This window comes from Desmodus rotundus, chromosome 9 (assembly GCF_022682495.2).
Source record: "Desmodus rotundus isolate HL8 chromosome 9, HLdesRot8A.1, whole genome shotgun sequence".
NCBI classification, from domain to species: Eukaryota; Metazoa; Chordata; class Mammalia; order Chiroptera; family Phyllostomidae; genus Desmodus; species Desmodus rotundus.
Window position 1 is genome coordinate 96111089 of NC_071395.1, and position 20230 is coordinate 96131318.

The window sequence follows — 20230 nt, forward strand, 5'->3', positions numbered from 1 at the left end:
CCATGTGGCAGGAAATCACCAGCCCGAGATTCCATCTTTCCTGTTTCAAAACCCAAGGGCCAGCAGTCTCCCTGTATAAATTCTACTGAAACAGTATTGGGAAGGACTCTGATTGGTCAGATTGGAGCCACGTGTGCCCGTTCCTGAGCCAATCCCTGTAGCTAGGGGCTTAAGTACTCTGATTTGCCACACCTGGGTCACAGGGTCACTCTCTCCCTATGGGTGGGGTTTATTATCCAAAGAAAGGGGTGGGTGAAGCCAGTTAGGGGGCAAAACAGATGTCCACCAGCAGGTACCACATCAAATGACACAAACAAATGCCTACAGAACTGGGGCACCAAAGGAGGGAGGAAGGGCCTCAGGAACCAACCAGAAGCCCTGCCAGCAAACTCAGCATAAGGTCAACTCTGTATCAGTGGTACAGGTGACATCACTGAGTCTTAGAATCTAGAGTTGGATTTGCTTAAATCCCTCCAGCTTCCAGTTAGGGTGGGTTCTGAGAAACAGAGATAGGTCTGAGCCTGCAGGGTTGAAAGAACCAATGGGAACCCCCATGAGTGTGTGTGTGTGTGTGTGTGTGTGTGTGTGTGTGTGTGTGTGTGTGTGTGAACCAGGCCAGGGAACAGCTAGATCCTGCCCATTCATCAACCTGCCTCTGATCTCCTTCCTCCAGGCTGCCCTCTCTGACTTCCCTTCCTGGAAGGGCTTTCCTCCACCTCTGCCTTCCCACAAACACTGGTTCTTTTACCTTACTGGGCACTTACCTTTCCCTGTCTAGGGCTGTGTCTCTGTGTCAGGGTTCCACTCCAGCTGGAGAGAGAGAAGCCAGCAGACACTTGGTCTTCTCCTTGGTTATTTTTCTGGAAGGCTCTAGCAACTACCCCATATACATAACACAGAATCCCTGAATGTTGGATTTGGAAGGAAGCCAGGTCAGCTGGTCCAACCTGCCATTCGGTGACGATGTTCTCTCTGACCTCTCTGTGTGGTGGCTACTGCAGTGCGGTCTGGGCACCTCCAGCAGTGGCACACTCTCAGCTTTGCCCGATACATGTCCCACGGAGGGCAACTGATTCCACCAAACCAATGTCGACCTCTGTGTAAGCTCTCTTCCCTTGTTCTAGCCCTCCACCTGGAGGATCTCAGAAAAAAAAATTGAGATGCTCTTCTAAGTTGCTGACTTTCAAATAATTGAAGAACATTATTGTGTTACTTTCCTCTCAAATCTTCTCTCCAGGCAAACCCCTCAAGTCACTGGCACCCAGCAGTGGCTGGTGGGTGAGAGATGGAGGGGCCGTGGGTGCCAGACTCTTCATCATCCTGGTCAGGCCAGATTTAGCTTGTAAGCAAAGCCCTCCACATGGGGTCTTGCCTGGGCTGGTAGAGGGGACTCACGTGGCCTTGTGCGTTCATCAGGATGCTTACAGGTAGAACGCGACAGAAACCCCAAACAGAAGGGGCTCGGACAGTTAGGAAAATGAATTATTTTCCAAGGAGAAATCCAGGGTATGGTTTGGATTAGTTCAATGCCTCAACACCATCATCAATGACCTGGGGCATTTCCATGTCTCCATCCTATATCCTCCATGTTTAGCTGATCTTCTAATGCCAGATTCCTGAAGATGCTGCTACAGTTCCAGATGTCACACGCCAATGCCTCTTACAGGGAGAGGAGGGACAGGGGCTTCTGTTTCTAGGGCTTCTCGTAAAGAAAGAGGAAAACTTCACCAAAAGCTGTCCCAGCGTACTTGCCCTCATGTCTCAACCAGAGCTGGATGATGTGCCATTTTCAAAACCATTCCTGGTGCAGAGAAAGGAATCACTGTGATTAGGTTAGATTAATTAAGATCTACCCCCCTGAGGTGGGGGAAGGGTAAAGCATCAGCCCTGGAGACAGGAAGACCTGAATTCAAATTCTGTCTCGATCCCTTTGTAGCTTAACTTCAGTAATATAATATGAATTACTTAATAGCTTGGTAAGAATCATTTAGTTATGAATAGCATTACCGCTCCTCAGTTTCCTCATCTGTAACATGGGCTCAGCGATAGTACCTGCCCCATGGGAATTGTGTGCGATCATTTAAAGCATCCAGCACAGGTCCTAGTGCACTAGTAAATGCTACTTTCTCCCTTCCCTCCCCTGACCTGACCCTCACTGTGCCGTGCTGGCTCCAACCTCGCTCTTTTCAGCTTTTTAAGCCCTGTGTCTCATGCCTGATGTTGATGAAATCCTTTTTAAAAACCTACATGCAGGAATTTACATTTATCCCTTTATATGTTTTCAGCCCATTATTTCAACCTGTCAAGATATTTCTGAATCTCAGTGCTGCCATCCGTTCTATCAACAATCCCTCCGGCTTTGTGTCAACGGCCAATTTGATAAGTGCATCTTCCCTTCTGCTTCATCCAAATTGCAGAAAAAAGGGAGGAGGCAGACCAAGCCGAGGGCTGAGCCGTGGGGGCACTGTTGGAGATGTCTGTGGGGGTGACGCGGGGCCCATCGTGGCTTCCACAGCACCTGTGCCACCAGGCAGGCCGCTCTCCCTGCTTGTTCAGGGCCTCAGAGGCTTCGAAGAATGTCTTACTGGAATCACCACACTGTGCCCTTTGTCAAACACATCAGTTTGTCCCTCCTGTTCTTGCTGTCCCTTCAGAGCAGGAATTCAGGGGCGTGGCTCATGCTTGGTGAGCTCCTGCCGGCTAGGAGAGATTGTTCCTCTCTCTTCTCTAAGTCCATACACTTAGGAGTTTGCCAGGGATTGTTTCAAACCTGCCAGCCTGTCGTTACTGGATTTAAAGTTTTGTCTCGTTTATAAAATCAGGATGTGGGCTGTCAGTCAAGTATTTCTTCACTCTCTATAATCCCTCAGAGATTGCCTGCCAGGGGTTTTGTACTTGTCCTTGAGGTTCTTGCCTTGGGACCACGTGCCTGGACAACTGAGCTTCCCCAGAGACCCGAGTCACTCTGGCTTTACATATGTTGAGTCCAGTTTCCTTTCTTTTTTCTCCTCCTACCCTCCCTTCCTTCCTTTCCTCCTCTCTCTCTCTCTTTCACTTCCTCCCCCTCTATATTTCGTGAAATAAACATTTTTATTTTTTCCAGTTTAGTATTATACATATATATGTAAATACATACATTAAATTGTAGAAAGTTTAGAAAACTTATTTGCCTCTGAGACGTTATCCAACTTACAATTTAGTGTTCTCCCTTCCTATTTTCTAGGCATAGTGTGTTTATTTTAGATAACTGTAAACATGATAATATAATTAAACCATATCCTATCAATAGTTTGAAATATTCTATGCCACAATTTTCCTAATGTAAAGGTAAGACATGGGGAAGTAGTACGTGCTTATAGTAGACAACATGCAGCCTGTGGAAGCAAGTGTGAGTTCTGGTACGTTTTTACTTAATGTGACAGCATACGTTTTTCAGGCTCTTACAGAGTGCGGAGGGGTTTTGACGGCTTTGTAGGAGTCCGCAGGTTAGATGCTCCCTCACTACTTAAATAGTCTTTATCCAGTGTTCTCCTTTATCTTGTTTCCGGTTTTTTGTTAAACGTTACAATGAGCATCTTTGTGCATACCTCCTTTTTTTTCTGTTTCTGATTATTTTCTTTGCACAGAATTCCAGGAATGGATCACTTCTCTTGTAACTGTGTTTGTTTCACCCCTTTGGGCCTCAGCAACGTCCTCTGTGGCAGAGACACGTGGAAAAAAGCAGGTGAGGCGTTCGGCTTTCTCCCTACTAACCAGTCCCATTACACCATCTGCTCTAAGTGGCAGATTCTTCTCGCTCCCCCTGGAGTTCAGAAGCCTTCGATTGTGGACACATGGTTTTGTTATGGGATAAGCTCCCAGAAACTCAGTTCTTCTCACCGATGCAGTAAAGAATTACAGGCCAGTGAGTCTACTAGCGTGCAAGCAAAGTTTCTTAGTGGTAAGTTCTGATGGGAAAGCAAAAGCAAGGGTGGCTAGAGCAAGGGTGGCCAGAGGCTGGGTGACCAGCACCTGGATGGCCAGAGACCAGGTGGCTAGAAGCCAGGTGGGCAGCAGAGAGAGAGAGAGTCCTTTGTTCTGAGGACTTACATAATTGGTGGGGTGGGGGTGAAGAAGTTACATATTGATTGATGGGTGAAGGTGGTGCCAGCTTTCCCAGGGAGACGTGACTACCCACACGTAGGTATGGGGGACTGTTAGCCAGAATCTTTATCTTGCTTCAGAATCTATTTGTTCATTTAGCATATGTGACAGGAGACAGCAGTTAACTGAAGTTGTTTTATGGGTTTTTTTCTTTGGGCACTGTGGGCCCCCTCCCCTTCTCCCTTCTAGGCCTTGGGATGAATACACAGTCTCAAGGTTTTCCTTTTCCCAGCCAGTGGAGATGATACACATAGACTTTCAAGGGCTTCCCCCCTCCTACACTATCATAGTTTCACTTGTTGTTTGGGGTGCCTGGCAGCTTTATCAGACGAGGCTCAGCATTACAGGGTCAATGTGTGAGCTTTAGCTTTTTGCCTCCTGTTGAAAGTTCTTTGTTAGATTGTAACGGTGAGGGACCTGCCTTTATTTTCCACTGTGGCAGCTTTTGTGTGTTTCCCAGCATTCCTGACTCAAGTCTAGGTCCATTCTCGTCCTACTGATTCCATCCTCCATGAGACCTGTTTCAATAGGTCTTGTGAAGGCAGACTCCATTCTTCTCCTGTTCATTCCCAAAACGCCTCTTGCCAAAGACAATAAAAATCTCACAAAAGCTTGCAGAGAAGTCTTGGGGAGATGACAACAGATTGGAGGCCTCTCTCGCTCTGCCCTCTCTCACAGTGACTGTGTCACCCTGGGGTGAGGGTTATGTGTGTCTGTGACTATAGCCGCATCACAGCTGGTGCCGCCAACACTTTTGCTAGACCTCACCTTTCTAGCTCCACCAAGAAAGGGCTGAAGTTTTACAAGTTTTTTTTTTTTTTTTTTAAGATTCCACAAGTAAGTGAGATCATACAGTATTTGCCTTTCTCTGTCTGACTCATCTCACTTAGCACAGTGTCCTCAAGGGCCACCCATGTTGTCACAAATGGCAAGACCTCCTTTCTCGTGGCTGAATAATCCTTTGGGGGAAGTGGGGAGATGTTGGTTAAAGAGTATAGAATTGTCTAGAGGAGACTTATGTAATGTTATTAACCAATGTTACTCAGATAAATTTAATTAAATAAAAGTAGAAAATTCCCGTTAGAAAATGAGTAAGTTCTGGGGACCTAATGTACAGAATGGTGGTTGTAGTTACCACTACTGTTCTACACACTTGAAAGTTGTTAAGAGAATAAATTTTAAATGTTCGCACCACAAAAAAGAAATGGTAATTATGTGACATGATGGAAGTGTTTGCCAACACTACGGTGTTAATCATATTGCAATATATGTGTTGTAATCAAATCAACATATTGTGCACGGTAGACTTACAAAATATGTATGTTATATTTGAATAAAGCTGGAATTTATTTGCTCCTCAGCTTTAGGATAGAATCGTAGGACTGCAGAGGTAGGGAGAACCTTCCCGGCCGAGGTGACCCAGACCACCTTGACAATGGGGAAGACGTGGCTCAGCTGGGGCAGGTATGGAGCAAGGGTTGTGTCCATGTGATAGCAACCTGTCCCAAACGAACTGAGCTCCCCCAGTGCTGACCACCATTGGGGTATTGTCTGTGCTGTCCTCAGCCAGATTTTGCCTGCTAGACGGTTCTTCCAACAGCACCGACGGTCAGGCTTGTCATTCGAACACCAGATGCCTCCACAAGTCAGGTTAGTTCTCCCATCTAAGGGCCTAAGCTCTGCTTCTGTTGGCTGTGGCATGCTCACAAATTCTAAGAAAAGGCACTTTCTAGACTGTCACTTCAGGAGGAGTAGTGGGGGGAATGGATGGGAAGAAGGATACCTGGAAGCCTTGAGGAAATTATTTGGGAAACTAGGGAGTCCTTCAGGTCCCAGGACATAGGCCAACGTATTGGTTAGAAAGAAGGAAACGCTCACCACATGTCCTGGTCTAGTATAGCTGACTTAGCATCGTGGAAGGAGCCCCCAGACTGGAGTCAGAACATCTGGGTGTAGTGTTGGCCCTGAGCTCAGTAGCTGCGTGGCCTGAGGCAAGTGGCTCTCCACCTTTTGGAGTTTCAAGACTCCCAGCGATTACTCACTGTATTTGCATTATCTGTTACTTGGGGAAAACGTGACTTTGACTTTGGTAATGTCGCAGGTGTGAGCTTTGATGGGAGGTTGTCACTCATGTTAACCTCCTGGAAGTATCTGAAGGACAGATTCAGAGTCCTGGGTCCAGAAATCCTGTCTTCTGCTTCCCCTCCTAATCTCCCCCAAAGACTAAGAAAAGGGGATAAAAGAGGGTAAGGGTTGGGGGCTGAGGGAATGGGGAATGGGGACCTCGGCTATGAATGTGGTAGAATGGTGTCATCATCCTTGTTACCATCCTCTTTTCCCACCTTCATGCACGGGGTAGGTTATTTTTGGCAAAACCCATCAAAGTAATGCTATGCAAGGTGGTCAGTGTTGTCATCAGAAAGGTGGTTGTCTTATAGCTGCTCCCCTTTATGAACATGAGGTTCCCCTACTCTCCAGCATTCCATGGGATTCAGGAGAATATCTCCTGGGTTTCCACATCAAGGAGCAAGACCAGATGGAGCTGGTTCTTTTGGGAAAAGCAGACAGGAGAAGGAAAGAGGGAAGATAGAACTAGCAAGGCTCTCAGACCCCCGTTTGAGTTTCCCCCCGGGTCCCAGGACACAGGAAGGAGACACTTCACACTTGTAGAATCTCAGCGTGTCCACAGAATGGTTACCAGCCAGACGGCTTTCTTCCTGGCTGTGCCTGGGCTGTCCAGATGGGCTCCAGACAGGACAGAAGGGCGGCATGCCTTTGGAAAATGGAAAAATAGAGAAGGACAGCAAGTCTTGGTGGGGCTGTGGTGAAGGGAAAGTCAGGAAGAAGGGGCAGATAAAAGGGAAATGGACAGGTCTATGGTAGAACATGGTGGAAAACCCCTGACCACAGGGATGCCAACCACGGAGGGGTGGATGGGAAGCCACAGCGCCTGCCTGTGTTCTCACCTGGGCTCTGCCCTTGACATGACCTTAGGCACATCCTGCCTTTCTCCAAGCTTCAGTTTCCTCATTCCTTTTCAATGGGGAGGGCAGAGATGAGGAGGGTGGACCCCCCAACCTGCAAATCTCCCTCCAGCTCCATCTCGAGGTCTCCCATGCCTGGCAGTCTCCTCTCTCATGGCCTCGGGGAACAGCCCCCCAACCTCACTGGGCCTGCAGTACAGGCCTTGGGACCAAAACCTCATTCCTAGATATAACTACCCATTACACAAAGCCTCTCTCTACCAAGCTGGGGCTCTGGCAGCTTTATTATAAGTTTATTACATGGTAATTCAAGCAAATAAATTTGCCCCAGCTGTGAAGCAGAGGAGATTAATAACCTCAAAGATTACTTTGCTGCTTTGATGAGTTTCTTGAGCGGAGTATATTTAGGAAGAGCAACTAGATTAGTCAAAACCCCCTTTAATTATTAGTGACACTGTGCAAACGACTCTATACGACTGGAATACCAACTACTTAACTCCCTGACCTTCGTATTCAAATAAACACATCTTATTATAGTAACATGCCTTCTGAGTCCACACACCATGGCAACTGCTGGCCGAGGACCTGGCAATGGGACAGCTGGCATGTAGACTCCATTAAGGGTGGGATGACAGTCTTAAAGGTATACATCCCCCTATCCCTGTCTTCAGCTTGGACTGGCTCAGGGCCATAGGGAATGCTCTGGGTGTTCTGGAGCTGGAAGGGTCAGTTTTCAAGGGAGGGGAAATGATTTGCCCAGTCATGTAATGAATTAGCCAGGTCCTTTCATCTCTTCCACCTGGATCTTCCGCTCCAAAATCAATTCTGCACCAAGACACTGGTTCTGCCTCTGGTGGAAACCATGAAGGTGACCAAATCCAACTCCAGGGACACTCTTACCACTCACTCTTAACCAGGTATATGGGGCCTTTGTTTGGCCCCATCTTAGCACTCTTCCTCCATGAAGCCTTAGGCTGCTGGGAAATCCCACCTCCCCAGTTCCAGAGAACGAAGGGTGGAGGAGTCATTTAACCAGGGATGCTGGCATCTCCTGCCAGGGAAGGGAAAGAGTGCCCCCTGTGTTGACCCCCAGCTGTATAAAAACCCAGCACGGTCCCATCAACAATGGGTCCGTGAAAGAGGCACAGTCCCTGAGTGCTCTAGATGAAGAAACTCGGAAAGTCTCAGCAACTTGCCCTGAAATGCCCGTCCCCAGCTTGTCTAGCTGGAAAACACTCCCCGGTCTTTCCTGATCTCACTCCTGTGTCGCTTCCCTCCGCACTGTCTCCAGCACTGATTGCACTTGATGGTGCCATTTTGCTTATGAATTGTGTTATTTGATTGCTCCTTAAAAGCAAGAACTGAGTCTTTTTATCTTCACGTTCTGTGTGATCCCGGCAGAGAGTCCGGTCTGTATTAAGTGCTCAACCAACATGGACAAAGACTTGAAATTGTTCTCGATACACTTGGTCATAAGGACACTATGCACTGACATCTGTCCCACGTCCGACCCTACTGATTGGCAATTAGGGAATAAATAGCTACAATTCTCTGATACCATTCAACAAAATAGAAAAGAACTACAGAAAAAAGATAAACATGTCTCTCAATTCAAGTGTAGAAACAAAGACAGAATTTATAAGAGATGTATTTGAATATATAAAAGTTTATATATAGTTTCATAAGCTACGGGTAGGTTCCGTTCCCACACTGTGTCTTCAGGTATTCCTGGTCGGCCACTTGCTTTCATCCCACGCTTTCAAAAATATCACCAGGGTGAAAATTTTTCTGGCAGAAATGTTTGGGTTATATGATGACCTGGGTTATTCTTTAGAGACTGTAGCAGAGGCAGATCCCCCAATATTTCACATTCTTTTTCCCCTAGTTAATGGAATCCCCCAAATTTAGCTGAGCACCTTCTGTCTAGAAAAATGCTACATATCCCAGTTTTCCATGCAGCTAACTGGTCAATGAGTATAAATAGAAGCTGTATGTGCAAATCCTTAATGACAATTAGTGTCCTCTTCCCCTGTCTCCTTCTTGCCGGCTGGCACGGGACAGGACCTGAGCAGCGGTCTAGATCATGAGATGGGAGCCATGTGCTGAGGATGGTGGAGTCACAGCTGACAGGAGTACCATGAAGACTTCACATCAACCCCAGAGAGTTTACCGGAACAATTAAGTGAGGAGTCTGTATGACTGTTATTTTAGTGCCCTTGTTACAACATCCAACCTATATTCTAATTATGGAACACTTTGATATGAACAACTGAGAAGTGGCCTGAGGGTTGATATCATAGAAGAACCTCAAGTTTCTGGTGCCTGCACTGCTCTGAGCGCATTGAGGAGCTGCTCAAATTTTGATAGACTGGAATTTGAAGACTCTTTTAGGATGACTTGTTTTGTATCTGTGACTTTGGAACCGTGTAAATAGTTTATACAGTTATAAAATAATTTATAAGAAACTAATCCATAAAATTGAAATAAAAACAATCTGAACTGTGAGGACAAAATGAAAGAAAGAAACCTATGTATTGATCAGTATGGTGGTAGCATAATTACACAGAGAAGAATTACTTCACTTAAAGACAAATTAATTTGATTATCAACCCAAGCTGAGGGTATCTTGACCAAAAAAAAAATAACTGCAAAAAATTGTTAAATTGTTTATCAATGTGCGTGTTGATGATAGTGCTGGTAATTGTCATCCAAAGCTGTTGGGTGTATATTGAGAGATAAGGAAGTCAGTAATTATGATGGTTTTATTGAGAATGGGGATGTTCATTGTGAAAGGAGGAATTGTACGGATCTAGGGCTGATAAGGCTGCATAACAGCCCTGTCATCCTGGATCTGAAGGGGGATACCAGTATGAATTCAGGAGGTGTGCTGTTATTTTTTTGGCTCCGTCCATTTTCTTTTTTTAAAAAATGTATATTTTATTGATTATGCTATTACAGTTGTCCCATTTATTTTCTCCTCTTTATTCCCTTCTGCCTTGTACTCCCCCTCCCACCAGCATCCTCCCCACCCCCCCTTAGTTCATGTCCATGGGTCATACATATAAGTTCTTTGGCTTCTCCATTTTCCAGACTATTCTTACCCTCCCCCCTGTCTATTTTGTGCCTACCAGTTATGCTTCTTCTTCCCTGTACCTCTTCCCCAAATCTCCCCCCTCCCACTCCCTGCTGATAACTCTCCATGTGATCTCCATTTCTGTGATTCTGTTCCTGTTCTAGTTGTTTGCTTAGTTGGGGTTTTTTTTTGTTTGGAGTCTTAAGTATTCGCCAGGGCAGGGCAACCCATATCACTGTGTTGTAGCACTGTATGTGGAAGAGGGGTCCAAGAGGGAACAATGCCACTTGCTCAGCTCTTGTCTGGCTTTCAGTCACTTCTCTCACTACCCATAAGCCAATTGGGCCCTTCTGGTGCTGATTCCCAGGGGGGTGGGTTTGTGTATGTTCTAGGACCCTGTGGGTCTCTCCAACAAACTCTCCTGTGAGGCTGGGAGTTTCTCCTGCTGCTGCAACCCCCACAGATTTTTACAGCTAGAGGTTTTTGAAGCTTTCTTTTCCTTTGCTGGAACCTGGGGTTGCACAGTCTGTCTCACTCCCCAGTTTTTCCTCCCTGTTTATCTGCATGCAAATGTGGGACCACCTGGTCTGCCAGCTGCCAACTTGCCAGGTGTCCTCTCTGCGGCTGCCCATCTCTGCCCTTCCTACCAGTTCTTCTTTAACTCCTTCATTGTCGGGCTTTCATACAGTTCAATTTTCTGGCAGTTCTGGTCATTTTTTGTTTTTAAATTTATTGTTGTCTTTCTTTTGGTTGTGCAAGGAGGCAAAGTGTATCTACCTACACCTCCATCTTGGCTAGAAGTCCAGCTCTGTCCATTTTCTATCTAGCAGAAAGGGAACAATTGTTAACTCAGTAACAGTGAACACTGCTACACACGAGATTATGGTCTTTAAATAATAATATCCCTAAAATGGGGATGCAGGCTTTTTGGAGAACTGATGAATTCCAGTTCTGGGACACAAAATGTAAAAGATGACCCTGGAATATCTTGTCAAATCAAAGATTACTAGGTAGTAGCACTTTGAAGAGGCTCCTACTGGCCAAAGATGGGACAATATGATCATCAATAAAACAATAATTGTAATGGATTGAAATATATCATGTGCGGTCTTTCAGGGACTCTATGCAGTTCCATCTCTTCCATGCCTGACCCCACTGATTGGCAGTTTGGGGAAAAAATGTTTCAATTCCTGGGTTCATATTACAGTTTAAAAAGAAAAGAAAAGGGAATACCATTGATTACTTTTGGAGGATGTTAGAAAACCTACTAATTTTTTTGAAAACTGGCAAATGATGAGAAAGAATCAAGGGTTTCTTGCCTTTCCTACGTGAAGAGTGAGAAATAGAATTAGAATAGTATCATTCTGCAACTCTCGAAATTTCGGACAACCAGTTATGCTATCTGGTGGAAGAGCACAGCGCTACCTATGAAGTATTATTGCAAAAGCTGGACCTGAATTTTATCAGACCTCCAGATCTAACTATCAGTTTCTTGTGAAGGAGAAGGGAAAGCGTATTGAAGGGAACCATGGGACGCAGTCGGCAAAACCCCAGCTGTGAAGAGCCTCTAGGACCAAGAACCCAATCTTTTCAATAAGTAAGTTAGGTGTCTGTGTGGAGTTAGGGTGGTGGTGGGGGACATGGCATTGGCGGCACTTACATACACGTCACGCCGCCCAGGGTGTTGGAGAATGAGTGGGTAAGACTGGTGTCCCTGTGGGGGTGTCAGAGCCCTAGCAGGGCGAAGAGAGCCTCTGTGTGAGGTGGCCCAGCGGGTCAGAGCATAGGTGAGGCAGCTGCTGCATCGCTGAGTGGTGGGTTTCAGAGCATGGGTGGGGGTGGGAGGTGGCAGTCATGGCAGCCTGGCAGGGGTGTCAGAGCCTAATCAAGGTGAGGAGAGTGTCCACATGGCAACGGCATCCAGGTGGGGTGCAGGGGAGTGGGATACGGGGTACAGGAGCCCCAGAGGGCTGAAGAAGGCATCTACGGGGGCGAATGGAGAATGACCGCTAATGGGTGCCTTCTGGGTGCGGAAATGCTCTAAAACTGGTCGTGATGGCCACCACGCAACACTGTGGAGAGACTAAAGGCCACTGAATTAGACACTACAAATTAAGTGAGTGAATTGTATGGCATATGAATTATATATATTTTAAAGATTTTAGTTATCTAATTTTAGAGAGAGGGGAAAGGAGGGAGAAAGAGAGACAGAGAAACGTCGATGTGTGAGAGATACATCAATTGGTTGCCTCTTGCATACACCCAGGCACGTGCCCTGACTGGGAATTGAACCGGCGACCTTTCCGTTGGCAGGCTGGCACTCGATCCACTGAGCCACACCAACCAGGGCTGAATTATATTTCAATAAAGCTGTTACCCCACTCTACCCACTGTCTAAAAAAAAAAGAAAAGAAAAAAAAGAGCAAACTGCATATGCGTAATTCATCCATAGGTAAATTCCAGTATAATCCTAACTAGGTGAGATTTGTTTTGGAAAAAAATGAATCCTCTACCAAATTCTATTAAATTCAACACATATTTTTTGAATGCCTATTAAAAAGTAGAGGTTGTTAAAAAGTAAAAAGTAACGAGGCTCTGTGCTAGGAGCTTGCAGTTCTGAAATAGGAGAGACAGGCCACCCTGCGGGATCTGTGCTGCCCAAGGAAGTGAGCCCAGGGGTTGGCACCTGAGGCGAGGGGAGGCTCGACACCCGTCCAGCCCAGAGGTCTCTCCGGGAGTCCAAGACCCAGAGCCGCGAGGGAAGGGCTGTGGAAAGGTCAGCGGGGTGGAGGAGAACACTGCGGGGTGTTACAGGCAGCGGAAGCTACGGAACACAGACCAGGAAGTGCGTGATGTGTTTGGGAGCCAGTGAGGCGTTAGTGGGAGGGGTGGGCACTCACCCAGAGTGGACGTCACTGTGTGCCAAGGGAAAGCGGGGCCCTGCGTGGGCAGAATCCACCTTGCGCCCAGGAAGACGACCATAGAAGGTCATTTGCAGCTTTCAGAATGCTCGTGGGAGCAGGGAACAGGGAGACAATTGACGGCGCTCCCTGGAGCAGGGGGAGCAGCCCACAGTCCCCTAGACTGCCTGCCCCTCTGTGGGTCCCTGCTGGGCTCCAGGGCCCCCAGGCTTCTCTGTTGCTATAGATCACTCCACAGAACTGGTCTCACCAGCTTGGTTCCCTGGAGTCTGGCTGTCACTTGATTCCCGTGGAAGCCAGCTGCTGTGTGGTGGGAGGGGGCGGGAGAGTGGGGCTGCGGGCCCCAATCTGCTTTGTGCAGCGCTCACGTCCCTCCCTGCTCCAGATGGAGGGCCAGTCCCTCCTCGAGCAGGAGACAGGCTCTGAAGCTGTCAGGTCAAGTTGGCTCACCTTGGAGGCTCCTGGGAGTGGAGAGGGGAAGAAACGAGGCAAATAAAGGGCCTTTTGATTTTTTGCAGGAGGGCTGCTCAACATGCCTCATGTCAGCAGTGGGGGGGGGGGCAGCGAGGGTGCAGTGGGGCAGGAGGCACTTGTATTTCAGGACCATTCGGTGGAAGATTCTGAAAAATATTTACCTTCCATGACCTTTCTTTCTCACACAAAGCCTGTTGTGGCTATAGAAAAACCAACCTGGGCTGTGGTATCCTTGGCCGCATGGTTCCCAGTTAATAGAAGGAGCAGCTGAGGGTACAGAAAAGTTCTTGCTCAAGGTCACAAAGGTGGCTTTAGACCCAGGGGTAGCTTGTTCCAAAGCCCGTGTGGTGCAGACATGGGACAGGACTGAGAGATACTCACAGCTACAAAGAATCAAGAGACAGGTCACGGGAATTCTGAAAGCAGTCAGCCGGACCCAAAGCACCAGGAGATGCTTCAGGGGGCGTGGGCCTGAGCTGCACCCACGCGAGTGGCTCAAAGGCCAGATGGTCCATCCATCCGTTCACTCTGACCTTCTTTATTGAGGGTCTTCCCTGTGTCAGGAGCTGTTCCCAGCCGGCCTGCATGTTTGCAGGGTTCTAGGCACTGGGGACACAACCCGAATAAGTTGTACCTGCCTTGAGGCTGGGTGGGAAACAGATGTGTAACCCCAAATGCGGGGGTACAAATGGGCATTGCACCAAGTGAGGGGGCAGGTGACAGCGGCCTCTCCATGGGGAGGTGGGCAGGCCCCTCAGGCAGGCATGAGCTGCCTTGTGGAATTTGATCCTATCCGCCTGCAGGGTCGCACACCTGGTTTCCTTGGCACCCCAGGAGTGGACCTTTCTCAGCTCTCACCCAGAGCACACAGAATGGAGGGCCAGCTCAGTGACATCATCCAGGACCACCAGGAAGGCCAGACTATTTATACCCAAACGGTTGCTTGGCCCGTTTTCAATCAGAACAAGGGGAGCTGGATAGAGCAAGTATTCGACTGCATCCAGTAAGAGAGGCTGATGTACCTGTCTCTCAGTGGGGAAGGTGGGAGCGGAGGACGAGAGTGCTGGAAAGCTGTGGCCTCAAAGCCTGCATCCACTGCCACCTTGCAGGTGCCCTGTCCCCGCCTTCAACACTGGAAGCTACTTGGTAAGACTTCCTCTCCCCATGAGAGGAACAGTGGCCCCAATTCACGGCTAAATGATGCAGCTCTCTGTCCACCCCACATCTTATAATTTAACTCCTCAACAGAAATCTTGATTCCCTCATCTGCTAGCTCTCAGGAAAGCCTTACAATGCCTCATCTTCATGTCAACATGTCCCATAACCAACTCACCAAAGACCGGCCTCACCAGATTGCCCCAGTTTGCCCGTTCACACATGTCTCTTCCATATGGATTTTACTGCAGTTCTTGGTGAAAGATAATCATTGCATATCTGGTCGTCGACAGAGCAAGATCTGCAGCCCTGTGGGGAAGTTACATCTGCCGGCTCAGCTCTCCCTCCACCCTGACCAGATGCCCTTCTTCTGCTCCAAATGTGCCCACCACGGAAGAGATCTCAGAACTGGCTTTCATGGAAGTAGCTCCTTTGTTCCAAGTTTGTAATAAAGCTCTGACATGTGGTTGTAGCCAACTCATCTGAGCGGGGTGGATGGGCAGGCTCCACAGGGCTGCGGGGAGCCGAGCACCAGAGCTCTGGGGTCTTAAGACGCCTCTTTTCAGCGTTCTCTTCACTCTGTGCCTTCAGCTCCCAGCCCACACCCATCTCCACTGGGTGTGCATTTCAGTCTTTGTCCAGCCTGGGCCACCGGGCTGAGCTGCGTGCTGACTCGAAACCGAAACCGCCTTTGCCCCGAGAGTCCCCTGTCTGCCCCAGCCACCCTCACCTGTTGTTGTGATGAGGCTGAAATAAACAAGCAGTGGGTAACTCCACTCCACAGTGATCTTCAACAGCCATTAAAGTGGCTTCATTAGACATGGATTGCTGAACATTTTCTAAACAGTTAAAAGAAGCGAGTTTCTAGTGAATCTGTCAAACTCAGCGGACTGGACACTTGGACGACTGGTCATTGCCAACTCGGCCTGTCTCCACAGTAAGTTGACAAGTGCTGACGGACTCGGGGATGGAGGGGTTGGGTGGGGAAGGTGGCCCTGGAGCTGGAGGGGTTGGGGCACTTCTATCCTGAGCCCACCGTGACTCAGCCTGAGCATGTGACTCTCTGGGGTCCCTCTAATTTTAAGGCAATTTGTTACCAAGAAGAGTGCAGCTACCAAATGGAATCATACACACTATATACCTATCACACACTCAAGGCCTTCCCAGAACAGCACTCGCTTCCCCGTGTGCTTTCCTCGCGGACCCAGCAGTGGAGTCCCAGTTCCCGCAGGGGAGTGAGGACTCAGGTGGGTGGAGGCCAGTCTGTCCTCCTGCCGTGGTTCGTGGCACCAGAGGCATAAGAAGGGGGAAGCAAGGTGGCTTTGGGCAGCATGGGGTGGGAGGCTGATCAACCACAGGGATGGTGGGGCCTGTGCTGTGTTTCCACGCCGTCGTATTGCTGTTGGTAGCTGGAGTCCAGGGTCCCTGGCTGAAGGGCTGGTAGGTAGTGAGGCTGGAGCTACGGACTGGGATGGGTTAGAAGGGTCTGGAGCCTGCGTAGCAGCTTTGAGCAGCAGCCCCGTGAACACGCTCAGACCCGGCCTCCCTGTGTATGAAAACACGGGGTAGCGTCCTGTTTAGTGGCCTGGACGGAAATCTAGAGAAATAGAACGTACGTGTAAATGTGCTGTCTAAAAACTTCAGTGAAACGCTTATTCTAGAATATAAGGGAGGAAAGGAGGGTAAATAGTTTATGTAAAATAGTATGTTTTAATATGTAAACATTCGGGGGGACGTAGGAAGTGGTCAGACGCTCCTGCGTGCGCAGTCACCTCAAAGGGGCCACGTCGGCGCAGGCTGACCGAGGGCCATCGCTGTCCACGCCTTCATTTTCTGAGTTGGTGAATAACTTAGTTAAGTTCTGAATGGCACAAAGCATGCTCTTCTCTCCATTTACGTGGTCGTTGTACTGTTGCAAAGTTCTCGTATATTGAAAATGTGCAAAAAAAATACTTTGAGGTGACTGTCAAATAAAATTAGACAAAAGGCCCAGATAATTACAGATTGGTTTCCCATCCATGTGAATGTCCTGCGTGGGACCCAGGCACAGGGGCCTCGTGCAGGACGGCCCCACATGTTACAGCATCTGCAGCCCTGGCCCTTGGTCTGCTAAACGTCCACGTGGAGAACCTCTCTGAGGGTAGGGGCCACTGACAAGGGGACAGGGACAGCGTCAGGCTTGCAGTGCAGCACGCCCACCCTGGCAGCTGTTGAGGGACGGCTGGGGCCGGCAGGACATGGGCGGTTATTGCAGTAGTCCAGGCGAGGGGTCAAAAATGAGGGGACGTGGGGCAGATCCCCAATCTGCAGTGGAGTCTGGGACACACTGTGAGCTCCTCAAATCTTCAAACACAAGGGCCATTGACAGGTGGTGTGTGGGGTGGTGCAGGCAGGCGTGGAGCAGGGTAGGATGGGGGCTTCGGTGAAAACCTGGCAAATTGCTTTGGCCTGCACTTTCACAGAGTAATGGAGCCCTTGGCCATCTCCGCCCTTGGATTCCCACCCTGGTTGCCTTACAGCCCCAGACCCTGCTGGCGTGCACAGCCCTATTTTTCAGGCCTGGTTCCTGGAGCAGTAAAGGCAGCTGCCCCTGTGACTCAGACTCCGAGCAACTTGGTTTTTTACTCCTTAGGGCTGCAGGAGCTGCCCGTTGCCCTGCACCTGCCCCAACGATCTAGCACCTTCTTTTCCTCCAGGGTCCAGGTGAGCGAGGGGGGGGTGCCGAGGCAGCGGCTTCGGGTGGTCTCCAGCTGACTCCCCAGACGGGCCAGCACCAGCTACCTGACCCTGCTGCTGGGTATCACCTCCGGGGGCCTGGGAGGAGGGTCTCTGGTCCTAAATCACAGTTATAAAAACCGTAAAAGCCAGGCCTTCTTGCTTCTTGCCCCTGTTTCCACATGGGGTTGTGTTCAAGGAAATACCTATGGCCCCAAATTATTGAAAGGCAATTTCAATCTTCCCTGAAGTGTTTCACAAAAATCCCAGACGGTGATTCTATTTAACCTTTCTTTCATGAGAAAGAGAGAGAGCATGGTGGGCTTCTTAGATCTTACGACCACCTGATGAGGCAGGTGCTGTTACCTTCATTCCGTACACAGGTACACACGCACACACATGCACATGCACACACACATGCACACACGTTCACACATGCACACCAGCACAGTCTTCGCAATCATGGCGGCTGCCCACGAATGTTCCCCACGTTCTCCTGAGCTCAGCTTTCACCAGCCCTTGTCTTACATCTCTGTTCATTTCTCTTTCACCTATTAAGAGGGACCATGTCTTGGGCTCTGGGGCCTTTCCTGGGCTGGACGAGTCTCCCCCTCACTCCAAGTCTGCACAACTGAGACACAAACTCTCCTTGGGAGGTGCAGGAGTAGGCGGGGCCAGGGGGAAAGGCTTTAGGGCCATTCACTGAAGGTGGTGACACCAGCATCGGGCAGGGTAGGCCTCTGTCTCACTGTTCTCACTCCTGCCTCCAACACACAGGACTCTCCACGACATGCCGTGTTCCATAATCTCTTTCCCCTAATTCTTTTATGGGCACTTTTATACTTCTTCAATATCATGTTCTGATATTCATAACCATGACTCTGATTAACGCAAGACTTCAAAGTGGCTTTTGAATCATTAAAGAAAGATGAAATTACATTCAGGATGGTTTCAGCCTTATGTGTAGCTGACGATATAATAAATTGCAATGTTACAGAAGCCAGTGTATTCAGATTAGACCCTCCTAAAAGCCCAGCAGAGCTGGACCACTCTGGGCAGGCCGTGAGTCCACAGAAACGCATAAATACAGGCACATCTGTACCGGAAGCAAAGCGGGAGTCCCGTCCAGATTTGCTCCGTAAATCTCCCAGAAATCCAAACGGCCATTAATGTTTGCCCACGTTGTAAGTGATGCTCTCATAATCACTGCCATTTGTCTGGGCTTGGCCATGGACAGGGTCATTTGGTTAATGCAGGATTCCATCTTCATTGCTTTGTAACTAGTTTTTAATCGGCGGTGATTGCTGAGCTGGGATGCTGCGGGCTGGCTTGCTGGCTCCCTCCTCAGAGAGTGACCGTCGATATGTCATAGCAATTAAACCCAGCCCCACGGGAGGGGTGGCAAGGGCAGCGGGAGCTCCAGGCTGCTTGGTATAGCCACAGGCTCCTGACCCTCCCCTGGGGGACTCCCTGGTTCCCCTTCACCTTTGGAGGGTTGGCAGAGGGCGTCTGCAGACAAGGGATGCATGCTCTCAAAGAACCGTCCATTCCAACTGTTGCTTTCTCCTTGCCCATCAATTTAATCTCCCAGGGGGTGGAGGAAATGACCAGTCTGGCCTCGCTGAAATCAATTCTGATCACCAGTGAAAAATGGACTGGCTAACTAGAAGTGAAAAGAATCTTGAGGAAAGGGTCTTCATAATGTTTTAGGACACAATAGCTAAAGCAGAGAAAGCTTGGCATGTGGACATACTCCTTAGACTTGAGGGAAGGAGACTACAAAACATTCAGAAAATAGCATTTAGTCCTTTCTTCCTGTGACAAGACTGAAGGTGGGAAAGCTCTCACAAATGCACTTCTGCTCAGGCAGTCTCAAACCATACTGATGAGGAAGAGACGGGGAAAGACCCTCAAGATACTAGACAAGCTTTCCCAAAACGACCAGAACGCCACGGTTTGGGCAGCGATAGATGGGCACCCTTTCCCTTGTGGGAGCAGGCAACACAGCGCTTTGCACGCTCTGCCAGACGGATGAGTGTTGCTTGACCTTTTATTTCCCACTTTCTTTGTGTGTGCATTTGAGCATGCTTCCACGTTTCATACTTGGAGCCATTTGGACCGGCTCTCCCACGAATCACCTGTTCCTATCCTTCACCCGCTGGTCTGCTGGGCTGCCTCTGTCCCGTCAGTTCGTAAGAGCTCTGTGTATATTATGACCTTGGTCCTTTGCATGATGAACGTTCCCCTTCCCCCTTCATCAACCTACCACCTGCCACTGATTTTTCTTAAGTTCAAGTTTCCTTGCCATGTGAAGAATTGAAGTTTTTCAGTGTTATAATATTTTTATGATAGATATATTCCTTTACGGCTTCTGGTTTTCTGACTTTAGCTAAAAATGCCAATTACACATGAATGGCATAGATTTTTCTTGCAAGAAATTTATTGTTTTACATTTACATTCTTAATTTGCCTGGAATTTATTTTTATGACTAATGTAGGTTGGAAGTCAGCTTTTATTTTTCTCTAGTTGGAAAGCCAGTTAGGTACTTGTACCATGTATTAAGTAATCCACCCTTTTTCAATGAAATTAAGTTACTCAATACATTTACCATACAATATTAAATTCTTATTTTTCTATTTCCAGATGATTTATTCTCTCCCGCTGATCCATTTGAGTTTTTCTATACCTCTGCCACACTGATCAGAGCAAAGCAACTTAGGTAAGTCTCGACATCTGGTAATACTGATAACCTTTATAATCTTTT